Below are 12434 nucleotides of genomic sequence, written 5' to 3' on the forward strand. Positions count from 1 at the left end.
ATCTAAGAAATATCAGTGGGTCACTAACACCTACTACCACTAATTAACTGTATTCTCACTGGGAAGAAATATATATTTTTGTCTTGAAGGTGATTATACCACAACGCAGAAAACAAAAATATTGAGATTCTACAAATGCTGCTTCACACCCTAGAACAGAACAGGTAGGTTAGAAAAATATTCCTAATGTTGAACAATACCATAGCAATCTCTCCCTTCTTATTCTTCCATTCCACTTTCTCTCTTTCTTTTCCACTTGTATACTTTCCTTCTGCCTTTAGTTATTACAGTCCCTTGAACACTATTCTTACTATTTTAATCACAAAATTATATTAAGCCTGACGAAGGAGATATTTCTGAAAAGATTAACATTTATGATGTCTGGTTTTGGTAGGTTGGTATCTCAAGAATCTTGTACCTCTCACCACTTTCTTCATAGTCTTATGTGACACTTCACATTTGCTATTGTGAAGACCAAATATGGTAAATATTTCTTGCCCACTCCATTCCCACTCATGCTCCTAACTGACTGAACAAATGGAAATGATTCTCTGTCCTCATATGGGGAATGCTGGAGTGGAGTCCCTCCACTTGGCATATTTGATAAAGCATTTGATGATGTTAGCCAATGACTGGGTCAAGAAATAAAGAGAGAATAAGAGTGAATATGAATTAATAACTGGTATCCATCAGTTCTGAAAATATGGTACAACAGTGACAAGACACTGGCAAAATGAGTTTGGGACAGCTTTGCTTCTCTGTGTTTTCAGTTTTAGGTTGGTGATAATTTCTCTTGGCCCCTTAAGAAGTGGGAATTTTCAATCACTAAAATAAAAAAACCTGAGTTCTACCTGATTCTCTGCATTACCTACATAAAAAGTTTTCTATGTTCTGAATGTTAAAGTCAAAATATCCAGCAGGGATAGAAACCAACTCTTTTGAGATTCTGCCTCCAAAGAATTTCTAATTCTTAATGTTTTCTAAGCAAGAAAAACAACTAAAAAAATTTTAAGCAGATTGAATTCATCCTCTCCTCATGCTGTAAGCATGAACTCAATCTTTCAGAATAAACTAATTACTAGAATCAATTCCTGATAAATCATGAGCAAAGATGGGATCCTCTGTAAGCAGGGTAATCATCACAACATAGCACGCAGTCACTAGTAAGTCTGATTTCGCTACACACCTTTAGCTTTTCTCTTTAGACAGATTTCTTCAGTCAATTCTGTTTTAGGAAATATTAGGAAGAATAAAATTTGATTAGCAAACTAAAGATAGCTTATATTAATGCTTTCCCATTGTTTTCAGTGTAAGACTTGCATGTTTCAAATAACACACCAGCATTCTATAAAAAGCCATTCAGTTGCCAATCATTAATATTCCTTAACTCCAAACTCATTCACACGTATTGAATGCACGTGTAAAGTTCTGGTTAAAATTAGGCATAAAACACCAAGATTTTCTACATAGTATACCAGTAATTGTCATTTACCCCCAAGAAATGATGGTTTAAATTTTAAATTATAAATATAGTACCAAAAATATGTAATAATCCACCTCTCTCACATATATGCATTCTCTACTCTCTCCATAAATCTCACAAGATGCTTCTTTTTCTCTTGCCCTTCTCTATTATTTATTTGAGAGAAACAGAGACAGAGATGGATAGAGCACCACTCCCTTCACCCCTTTCTCTACAACCCTCTACAACCCTTCTGTCTGGCAACCACAAGTTTCTTCTCTGTATTTATGAGTCTCTTTCTACATTTTCACAGTTTTTATTACAAAAATGTGGCCAATATAGAAAAAACAAAATATACATGGTCAAGTTTTTTAATATTAAAATTACCTAAAATGTCATTGATCCAGTGATCTTCTTGAGATGTTCATGTATTTACATATTTTTGTAGTGTATACTTGTAAAGAGCATATCACATAACACATACTCATTTGTAACCAGGTTTTGTCACTTTATAATTTAGTGGACATGTCAAATCCAAATTTGCATTGTTTATAATGGCCACACTCATTTTGGTACTAATCTTCTCAATTCCCTTCTGCATATCTTCTAATATCTTATCTCTTAAATGTACTTTTAATTTTTCACTTTAAATTAAATAATGAATGGATCCAAATGAATTTATATATCTTCATCCTTTCTACTTATTCAAACTGAAAACAGATATTCCCCTGGAAAAAAGTTGTTGGGAGCAATTTTGCACACCTCCAAATAGCATTTTAGCTGAACTAAGCTTCAAATATTTGAAGACAAGCTCTCATAATGCTTGAGATCCAGTAGTTTTGACATGCTCTTAGTATATCATGATTAAATATTTTGATTCAGGGGCGCCTGGGTGGCGCAGTCGGTTAAGCGTCCGACTTCGGCCAGGTCACGATCTCGCGGTCCGTGAGTTCGAGCCCCGCGTCAGGCTTTGGGCTGATGGCTCGGAGCCTGGAGCCTGTTTCCGATTCTGTGTCTCCCTCTCTCTCTGCCCCTCCCCCGTTCATGCTCTGTCTCTCTCTGTCCCAAAAATAAATAAAAACGTTGAAAAAAAAATTAAAAAAAAATATTTTGATTCAGTGAGCATAATTATTTCTGTTTTGTGTTTAAATTGCCACTCATTAATCCTAGAACACACCTTTCAAAAGCACAAAATCTCTCTCAATCCTAGCAAAGTACTGAAAAGCCATTTTTCTGAGTCTTCTGACACTCTCTTTTTGGCGTTGGGAGGTTCACTTGACCTCAAATGTATCTTAATTTTCCAAGTGACTTGTTGCAATCACAAGAATTGTAAACTATCAAAGGACTAAGCCTTTTCATTTTATGTTACCACTCCTTTTACATTCAACACTCTTTTACTCATTGGCTTTTACTCATTGGCTTGGTCACAATGAGTGTTAATTCCCAAGATTTCACAGGTGTGAAGTAAAGATTAGTCAGAGAGTACATTCTGCAAGAAAATGTGTGTACAAATATCATTAAGAGTTTGAACATTCAAATTATGGGTAACTATTCACGAAACAGAAGATGTTTTCTTGAATGTATATGGAAAAGACTGAGAAAGACTGAATTATTGCACAACGAGCATGGTAAAGAGGCTCTTTACCAGGAAGTGTTACTCTTTGCTCCTAATTCCTCCATGTTTCCAAATAATTGTTTCTTTCTCTCTCTAGTTGAACTTATGATTATCTCAATTCTCCTATTCATTTATCTTCCTTTCATTTGCCTTCTCTGTATGTTTTCCAGCTTCACATTTTGGCAATTACAACATATCTTCCAGAAATTCATTGAGGGGCAAAAGCATATCAATGTTCAGTACCCATATTTCTCAATTCTTCCTTATTTTCTACCTTCAGAATACTTCAGCGTCTTCTCTACTGATTGAGCCAATGGATGGACCAAATGACTCTGTGGTATCTGAATTTGTATTGATTGGTCTTTCAAATTCATGGGAGATGCACCTTTTTCTCTTTTGGTTCTTCTCTGTGTTCTACATGGGAATTATCCTAGGAAACCTCTTCATTGTGTTCACGGTAATAATTGACTCTCATTTATACACCCCCATGTACTTCCTATTGGCCAACCTCTCTCTTCTTGATCTAGGTCTGTCCTCTACCACAGTGCCCAAAATGATCTCTGATCTTTTCACTGACTGCAACATCATTTCCTTTCCAAAATGCATGATACAGATATTTTTTATTCATGTCATGGGTGGAGTTGAGATGGTGCTGCTCATAGCCATGGCATATGACCGGTACACCGCAATCTGTAAGCCTCTCCACTACCTGACCATCATGAGCCCCAAAACGTGTGTCTCCTTTGTAGTGGCTGCCTGGATAGTGGGGATAATCCATGCTGTATCTCAGTTTGTTTTTGTCATTAACCTGCCCTTTTGTGGCCCTAATGAAGTAGATAGTTTTTACTGTGATTTTCCTCGCGTCATGAAACTTGCTTGTGTAGACACTTACAAGCTAGAGTTTGTGATCATTGCCAACAGTGGGTTTATATCCATGGCTACTTTCTTCTCCTTAATTATATCCTATATCTTCATTTTGGTCACTGTCTGGAAACGTTCTTCAGGGGACTTGTCCAAAGCATTTGTCACATTGTCAGCTCACATCACTGTAGTGATTTTGTTTTTTATGCCATGCATGTTTCTCTATGTGTGGCCTTTCCCTACATCATCACTGGATAAGTATTTGTTCATAGTCGACTTCGCTATCACCCCCGTCTTGAATCCTGCCATCTATACATTAAGAAACAAAGACATGAGAGTGGCCATGAGAAGACTGGGCAAGCGGATTGTGCATCCTACTGGTATCTAATAATGAATGGAGATCTAGATTCTACATGCTGCAAGCTCACCAAGAACACTGCAAGTCATATGACTGTCGACATTACTATGAAAAGAGCCACCATGTGGGGAGATAGTTCAATAAAAGCCCATCTGTAGAAATTGAGTGTTGAATCAGAGGTGACTCTATTTGGCTAACGACAGAGAATAAGTTGACCTCATCTACTTCCATCAAGAACAGAGATGAGAATAGAAAACTGAGCTGATTTCTAGAAGTAAACTTAACATTCAAATGCCATTTTCTAAGTGACATTTTCTGGGACTTGCTTATTGTATTTATTCTCATTATCATAAATACCTCAAAAATGATAAATATATCTCATAGTAAACTTATGGGTTTAATAGATAAAGTGTGACTTTGAGTAAATCAAAATCCATAAATTATATTTTTAATTCCTATTTTAACTTAGAATAAGAACAAAATAAACTGTGTGTTACTTATGTTGAGCCTGGAACACAAACTTGACTGTCAGTTTAGGATGCTATTGTAGTTTTAGGTTTCTTTTTTTTTTTTTTTTAAATTTTTTTTTTTTTTTTCAACGTTTATTTATTTTTGGGACAGAGAGAGACAGAGCATGAACGGGCGAGGGGCAGAGAGAGAGGGAGACACAGAATCGGAAACAGGCTCCAGGCTCTGAGCCATCAGCCCAGAGCCCGACGCGGGGCTCGAACTCACGGACCGCGAGATCGTGACTTGGCTGAAGTCGGACGCTTAACCGACTGCGCCACCCAGGCGCCCCTGTAGTTTTAGGTTTCAATTAGAATTACAGGTGAGAGAGAGTTTCCTTAATGCTACCGATACTTTAGTAAATACAAACCAGAGATTTTTGCACTTTTGCCTGCCTCTCTACTATTGTAAAAATGAAGTCTTTCCAATATTCAACCAACTGGTTTATTCCCCAGGAAAAAAAAAAATGCATAGAAATAATAGCTGTTCCAAAGAAGAATAATCACCCAAGGGTGTATATTTAAAGGCCCTGGCTTCCTTGAATATGATTTCTTAGTCAGATAAAACATCTCCCAGGAGCTTATATATCTGAGTTTGATAGCCTTGGATAACAAGCCAAACATATTAAAGCATATTCAGTTTAATCAAGAATTTCTATACTTGGAATAAATGCTTTATTAAACTTACATATAACTTTTTCATTCATTTATTTCTACTGCCCTGTGAATAAAATCTGCTGAATTGAGGAAACTAATGCCTATATTTTTTGCCCTGCGTTTCTCCAAGAAACCTTTCAAAAAACATCTCTGCTTCCTCCATACAAATTAATCATTAATACTTCTTTTAATGCTTTGGCATTCATCTGGGTGGAAATTTCTTCTTTACTTGATCATTGCTAACCACTCCCTCTTTCAAATATTCCACTGGACTTCCGAGAAACTACAGTCTCTTGTTTTTCCCCCAACTCTTTCGGAACTCCTTCCCAGTAGCAGTTTCCTCGGTTTGTCTCATCTGCTCCAACACCAAACAGTGTTCCTCAGAATTACACCTCTGGCCTATTCTCACTCCATATTCTATCCCCAGGTGGGCTCCTTTCCCTTGGCTTTAATTTTACCATGTCAGCTAGGAACTTCAAAGCTGGGGTATTATTTCTTTAGTTCCTACTTCATAAATCTGTCTACTCACCTGATGCTTTGAGGGCATCTCCCACTCAGCAGGTCTTAGACTAATCATCTCATTCTTGAATCTTATCTTCTTCCAGATCCCCAACCACAATAATTGGCACCAATATTTACCCAGTTCCTAAATGCAAAATCCAGGAGTAATAATAGACTCCTCCCTTCCCTGATCCTCAGTATTCACTAAAATTGAAAATCCTATGAATTCCTACTCTAAACACCTCTTAAATACATCCCTTTGTTTTCCTCCAAACATCACCATTCTTGTCTAAGATTTCACATCTTTTTTCAGACAGAATATTAAGTCACCTATATGTCTTCCCACTTCACATCTTATTTGCCTTGATTCCTATTATCTACATTCAGAATGAGATTTTTGTATTTTTTATTTATTTATTTATTTATTTATTTATTTATTTATTTATTTATTTATTTATTTTAATGTTTATATATTTTTGAGGGAGACAGAGACAGAATGCGAGTGGGTTAGGGGCAGAGAGAGAGGGAGACACAGAATATGAAGCAGGTTCCAGGCTCCAAGCTGTCAGCACAGAGCCCGACGCGGGCTCGAACTCATGAGCTGTGAGATCATGACCTGAGCCGAAGTTGGACGCTCAACCGACTGAGCCACCCAGGTGCCCCCAGAATGCGATTTTTAAAAATACAAATCTAAGCATGCGATCGTTTTCTTCAAGACCCTTCACATACTTGTCACTACTCTTAAATTAAAACACAAACCCCTTTTCAAGATTTATCAGGCCATCCAAGACCTGGCCCCCATCCTCCTCTCTAGCCTCAGAGGACATGCTCTAGCCCTGAAATTCCAGAAGCAATTTTGTTTCCTTTGCTTGCCCCAAAACTTCATTCTCTCTCATCTTGAGGCTTTGCAGTGGCTAATTATTCTGTCTGAAACATTGGTCCTTCATGCTTTGCCTATTAACATCTATCCATTCTTCAAATCTCAGTTTCAGCATCATACTGTTAGGAAAATCTTCTCAGAAGCTGAGTCCAAGAGAGCTCCTTTGGTTGTATGTTATTATATACTCCATAGTACCATTTCTGTAACATAGCTATTTCTAATTTGATGTGTGTATTCCTCATTATATTTTAAGTTCCATGTAAGGAAGGGCTGTGTCCATCAAGGTTACTGCTATAACATCACTAACATTATTACAGGAAAATGCTCAATAAATATTTATCTTTAAATAAATGAATAAAGCCAAAATAGTTAAAAAATAGCAATGTGAATAATTTATTGATTAGTGTCTGGGATTTTCTTTTTTCTTAAGTCAACTTTTATTTTAGATATTTATAGATTCTCATCAAGTTGTAAGAAATAACAGAGATCTCATATACCTTTCACCCACTTTCCCTCATCGGAAACCTGTAAAAATACAGTTCAATATTACAACCAGCACATTGATGTTAATACAGTCAAGAAACAGAACATTTCTATCAGCACAAGGTTCCCTTCTGCTACCATTTTGCACCCACACCCCCTTCATCCTGTATGAGCTTGCACTCATACACTTGCACTAATGGGCTAACAAGGCATAAAGAATTAGAAAGCCACAGGATGAATACACCCAAGTTTGGGTAAACAAAATTAGGTAAACAGGGCAAAGGTCCCTGGTGTAGGACAAAAGTATAGGAATAGGAAATGTTAGGAAGGAAGGATACAAAATGAGGTAAACAAGATTAGGTATTCAGGGCAGAAACACCCCCCACCCCCAACTTAGGGCAATAGCAGAAAGCTGTTTTCCCAGGAAGGAAGGACCAAAATAGGTAAGCAGGTAAACAGGACCACAGATGGCAGGGTAAAGTGGCCCTGAGCAGAGCAAATTAGCAAAAGAAAGGTGCCTTGTTGACCCTGAGGTAGCATGCTCTGTCTTTCTTGTCCTCTAGGCAAATTTAGGTAACAGAGGTGGTGCCTCATGCCTATTGTAAACAACCATCTGCCTGGTACTAGGATTTAGTTTTGCATTGACCCAAAACCCTAACACCGCATATCTTCAAAATCCCATTTCCCCCATACCCATGAGTTAATGTTCACAGTTTCACTGTCTCTTTGTGCACATCCAGCACACTTGTAAGCCTTCGAATCCTAATAAAAATGGAGCAAGCACCCTTACTCTAGACTCTTGTCTCTTCCGGGACATTAGCCTCTCTCGCATCTCAATCCTGCATCCACTCTCTTGCTGGACAAGAGAGAACTCCAGACCCTGAGTCTACAACAATTCTGCCTCTCCCTTCCCTAATTCCTAGGAACTGCTAATATGTTCCCCATTTTTATCCTCTTGTCATTTCAAGGATGTTATACATATGAAATTACTTTTGGGGATTAGCTTTTTTCACTAGGCATAATTCCCTGGAGATTCACATAGGTTGTTGAATGCTTCAGTAGCCGATTGTATTTTATTGCTAAGTACCACAGCTTATTTTAACTTTTCACCTTTTGAAGGACAACTGGATTGTTTCTAGTTTGGGGCTATTATGAATAAAGCTGCTATAAACATTTGGTAAAGCTTTTGTGTGAACATGAGTGTTCATTTCTCCAGCATAAACACACAGGAGTAAAATTGCTGGGTGATATCATACTTAAAGGTTCTGTTTTTTTAAGAACTGCCAAACTGTTTCCCAGAATGACTGTAGCACTTTAACTTCTTACCAGCTATGTATGACTGACCCAATTTCACTGTATCTCACTGGCATTTGGTGTTGACACTATTTTTTAAGAAAAATTTGTTATTAAGATAGGTATGTAGAGATCTCCCATTGTAGGTTTACTTTTCATTTCACTTACAGCTAATGATGCTGAACATCTTTTTGTGTGCTTATTTGCCATCTGCACATCCTCATCAGGGAAAAATGTCTCTTTATGTCTTTTGTCCATTTTCTAATTGGATTGTTTTAAATGATGAGTTTTGGGAATTCTTTATATATTCTGGATAGTAGTCCTTTGTCAGATACATGTTTTACAAAATGTTCTCCCTCTCTGAAATTCATCTCTTCATCTTCTAAACAAGGTTATTCCCAGAGTAAAAGTTTTTAATTTTGATGAAGCCCAGTTTCTCCTCGCAGTGTTGACTTTTACTAGTTGTTTCTCCGTTAAGTTTGAAATATTTCCAGTTCTTGCTAGAAGAAATGATTTTTTAATTTCTTTTATGGCTTTTTGTGATACCACTCTGGCAGGGGAAAGGGAGCACAGTCTCACCACCACCAGTGAAGGTAGAAGTCCAAGGGTGCACTTGTTACAGCTAGGTAGAAGTGGGAGTTCAAGGACCCCACACAGTCCCCACTGATCCTGCCATAGAAGTGGCGTCACTACCGCTGGACATTAGTGGAAGTCCCAACTCTATTAGAACTTCCTCAGATACAACCCAACAGAGCAGGGAGAAGCCCCTCAACTGCTGAGTGGAGATGGAAGTTCAGGCTCTCACATGGTCTCCAATAATACCATGGGGGTGGCTAGGGGTCCTCATTACAAGCTTGCAGTGATGAAAATCCCATATTCCTGCCTGGCTTTCTCTGATACCACCCTGGGTAGGGGGGGAAATAGGGAGTGCCTTGTTATAGCCCTGTGAGGGTGGTAGTCTAGACACCCTTGGGTCTTTGCTGGTGTAGGTAAAGGTGGGGCCACAGCTTGTTCTATGCTATTTGGCTGGAGTAGAGCAGTTATTGTCTAAAACTTTTCTATCTTGAGGCACCTGGGTGGCTCAGTCCATAAAGTGTCCGACTTCTGCTTAGGTCATATCTCACAGTTCATGAGTTTGAGCCCTGAGTGGGTCTCTGTGCTGACAGCTCAGAGCCTGGAGCCTGCTTCAGATTCTGTGTCTCCCTCTCTCTCACTGCCCCTCCCCTGCTCACACTCTGTCTCTCTCTCAAAAGTAAATAAACAGTTTCAAAAAATTTAAACTTTTCTATCTGCCTAGGCTGCCCTTTTCCTGGACCTTGGCTTAGCGAGAACAGGCTTTTATTAGGACACTTAAAAAACTGTTCACCAGCATTTCCTGGTTACCTCCTTCTTCAGCTCTAAGTTGGGGGGCTTGACTTGGGAGAGTAGAAACAGCTACTGTCCAGCCTTACTGCAATCTGCTGTCCCTTCTTCATTAGGTCTTTCACTGGTGGTCCAACATTGGCACTTCCTCCTGGGAGATGAGGGACTGTACCTGCTCATTCTCACTATCAGCCTCTGTACTCTGTCAGCAGCCCCTGCACCAGGTACTCCAGAACATAGCTGTCTGTGCATGAAGTGCTCCAGCTCCTCTAGTTCCTGGGAAGAGGAGGCTGATGCTGCCAAGAAGCTCCTCATCCCTCCAGCTCAGTGACCTGGGTTGGGTTCAGGACTTCTGTCCAGCAGTGGGGAAGGACTCTGGGAAGTGAGAAGGGAGGGAGAAGGCTCCAGAGAGCCACATGCTGCACCAAGTCCCCTATCCTCTGCCCTCTGGGCTTCCTTTTTACATTTGATTAATAATAGGATTAAAGTACCTAATCTCCTTTTCTTTGCCTTTTCTCAATTTTCTATGCTTCTTTGTCCTCAATCCTCTGCAGTGAAAGCTACTGATGAGTTTCTTTTGCTGGCTTTAGTCAGTTCAAATCTTAAAGCATTTTTAGCTGGGGCAGCCTATAAATCAGTGGTCTCAGCTCTCTCTGATACTTCTAGGTCTCATAAACTCTACATTAACAACCCCTTCTCCTCTGTTAGCCCAGCAGCTTTCTCTGCTTCCAAGCAAACTCAGGATCCATGCCCCAGGGGATGGATGGCTCTCAAATCACAGTGTGCTCTGTGCCTGGCTGGGCAATTCCCTAGGATTTTATTTCTGCCTAGATTCTCCCTCATTCATCTTAATATGCTGCTCTACCTGGTATCCAGTTGGCCATTTAGAACATAGACACATCAGGACAGGAGCACATTGACATGACAGAATGATTTATGGGGCTCTGGACTGTTCACTGCATTGCAGTAGCCATGGGTCAGGGAGGCAAGGGGAGAAATTTTCCTCTGGTCTTAAAGTAGTTGTGTTTCTGTTAAGCAACTAAATTGTTTTACTTCATCATATATCTACTATGATTCAAGCCACTGACCATGCACTCCTATTTATTTTTTAATATATCTGCCCACATTATTCTCCAGTTTTTATCCTTGCTTATACATTTTAGAATGTCAACACTTTTCAAAAATTAATTTGACACTAACCATCATTCTACAACTATTCTAGAGAATTATGATTTTCCCTTGTTTCCTAACAAGAAAAAAATAAAATACAACCCTAAACAAATACAACTCTAAACAAAGATAGAACCTTCACACTTGAGGCCCCATGATAGGCTGGAGATCAAATTCCTTGTATATACACACCAAAGATAGATTAAAGCCTTACTTCCTTACAGAGAGACAATAGGCTTGTTTCAATGCCTTGTCATAGGTCCTTTGAAAGAGTATCTCCTTCAGGTAAACATGTTCCTCTTACAAATAATTCAAAATTTAACTCCCTACATTTTTCCTCTTTTGTATTTCTATCTTCCACTGATCTCTTAAGAAATTGATCCAATAATAGACAAATTTTACTTGTATCCAGTCAACTCAGGAAAATAAAGGTCAAATGCTTTCAAGAAGAACTTCATCCCCAACACTCTAAAGTTTGGGAACATAGGTAAACATTGGCTATAACTGATAAGAGGAAAATGATCAATTAATTCCCCCACTGTCATTTGAAAAAATTATCTTTACATACCAAGGGCTTTACATCTATTTCTTCAAGTTTGGTACTATGACATACTTCACACAAGATATGTTTTCACACCCTCATTGCCTCATCTCAGTGCTTCCAAGTTATTCATCCCAAAGACCATGTAACCTATATAGGGATATTTTTATACAAACTAACATATTGCCTCAGAAACTTCCCTCTTCCCTCTGTTTCATTATCAGGCAATTTCTCTTTCACTATTTCTCTCATGGGGAAACCAATGTGACTCAAAGACTTAGTCCCCTGAGACTAACTAATGATGGGCTGGGTATTGGCCTGCTCTGACACAACAGGTCACTCTCCTGTGCAGCTAATTAGCTTTATTTCCCATTCTTATATATCTCTTTGCCTTTGAGGGAAGATTATGTACAGAAATTAAGGCTAAGCTCTCTGAATCTCTCTTCTAAAAATGCACATCCTGTGAATGAACAGGCAGGTAGGAAAGATACTTTTCAATGACAAAACTGCACCTATCATGGTTGTGCCCCTCTCTCTATCCCCCTCCACTCCCTTCAGTTTCTGCCCTTCTGTAAAATATTTGTGTCAGAAATTTTCTCCTTCACAAAATGTTTTTGTTCTTTTACTCTATGCCATCACTCTCTTAGTCTCAAATTTCAGTTATTGAATTACATTGTTTTATCAAATCAATTACACACACACACACACACACACACACACACACACACACACACCCCTTTTCATA

The 12434-nt window shown here is 38.7% G+C and overlaps 1 pseudogene; it reads left to right on the forward strand.

The window, feature by feature from the left end:
• The first annotated feature begins 3381 nt into the window (after positions 1 to 3381).
• On the forward strand, positions 3382 to 5162 carry LOC112855322 (olfactory receptor 4F6-like; annotated as a pseudogene).
• The last annotated feature ends 7272 nt before the right edge of the window (positions 5163 to 12434 follow it).

This window comes from Puma concolor, chromosome B3, assembly GCF_028749965.1.
Source record: "Puma concolor isolate L17-30 chromosome B3, mPumCon1.1.hap2, whole genome shotgun sequence".
Classification (NCBI taxonomy): Eukaryota; Metazoa; Chordata; class Mammalia; order Carnivora; family Felidae; genus Puma; species Puma concolor.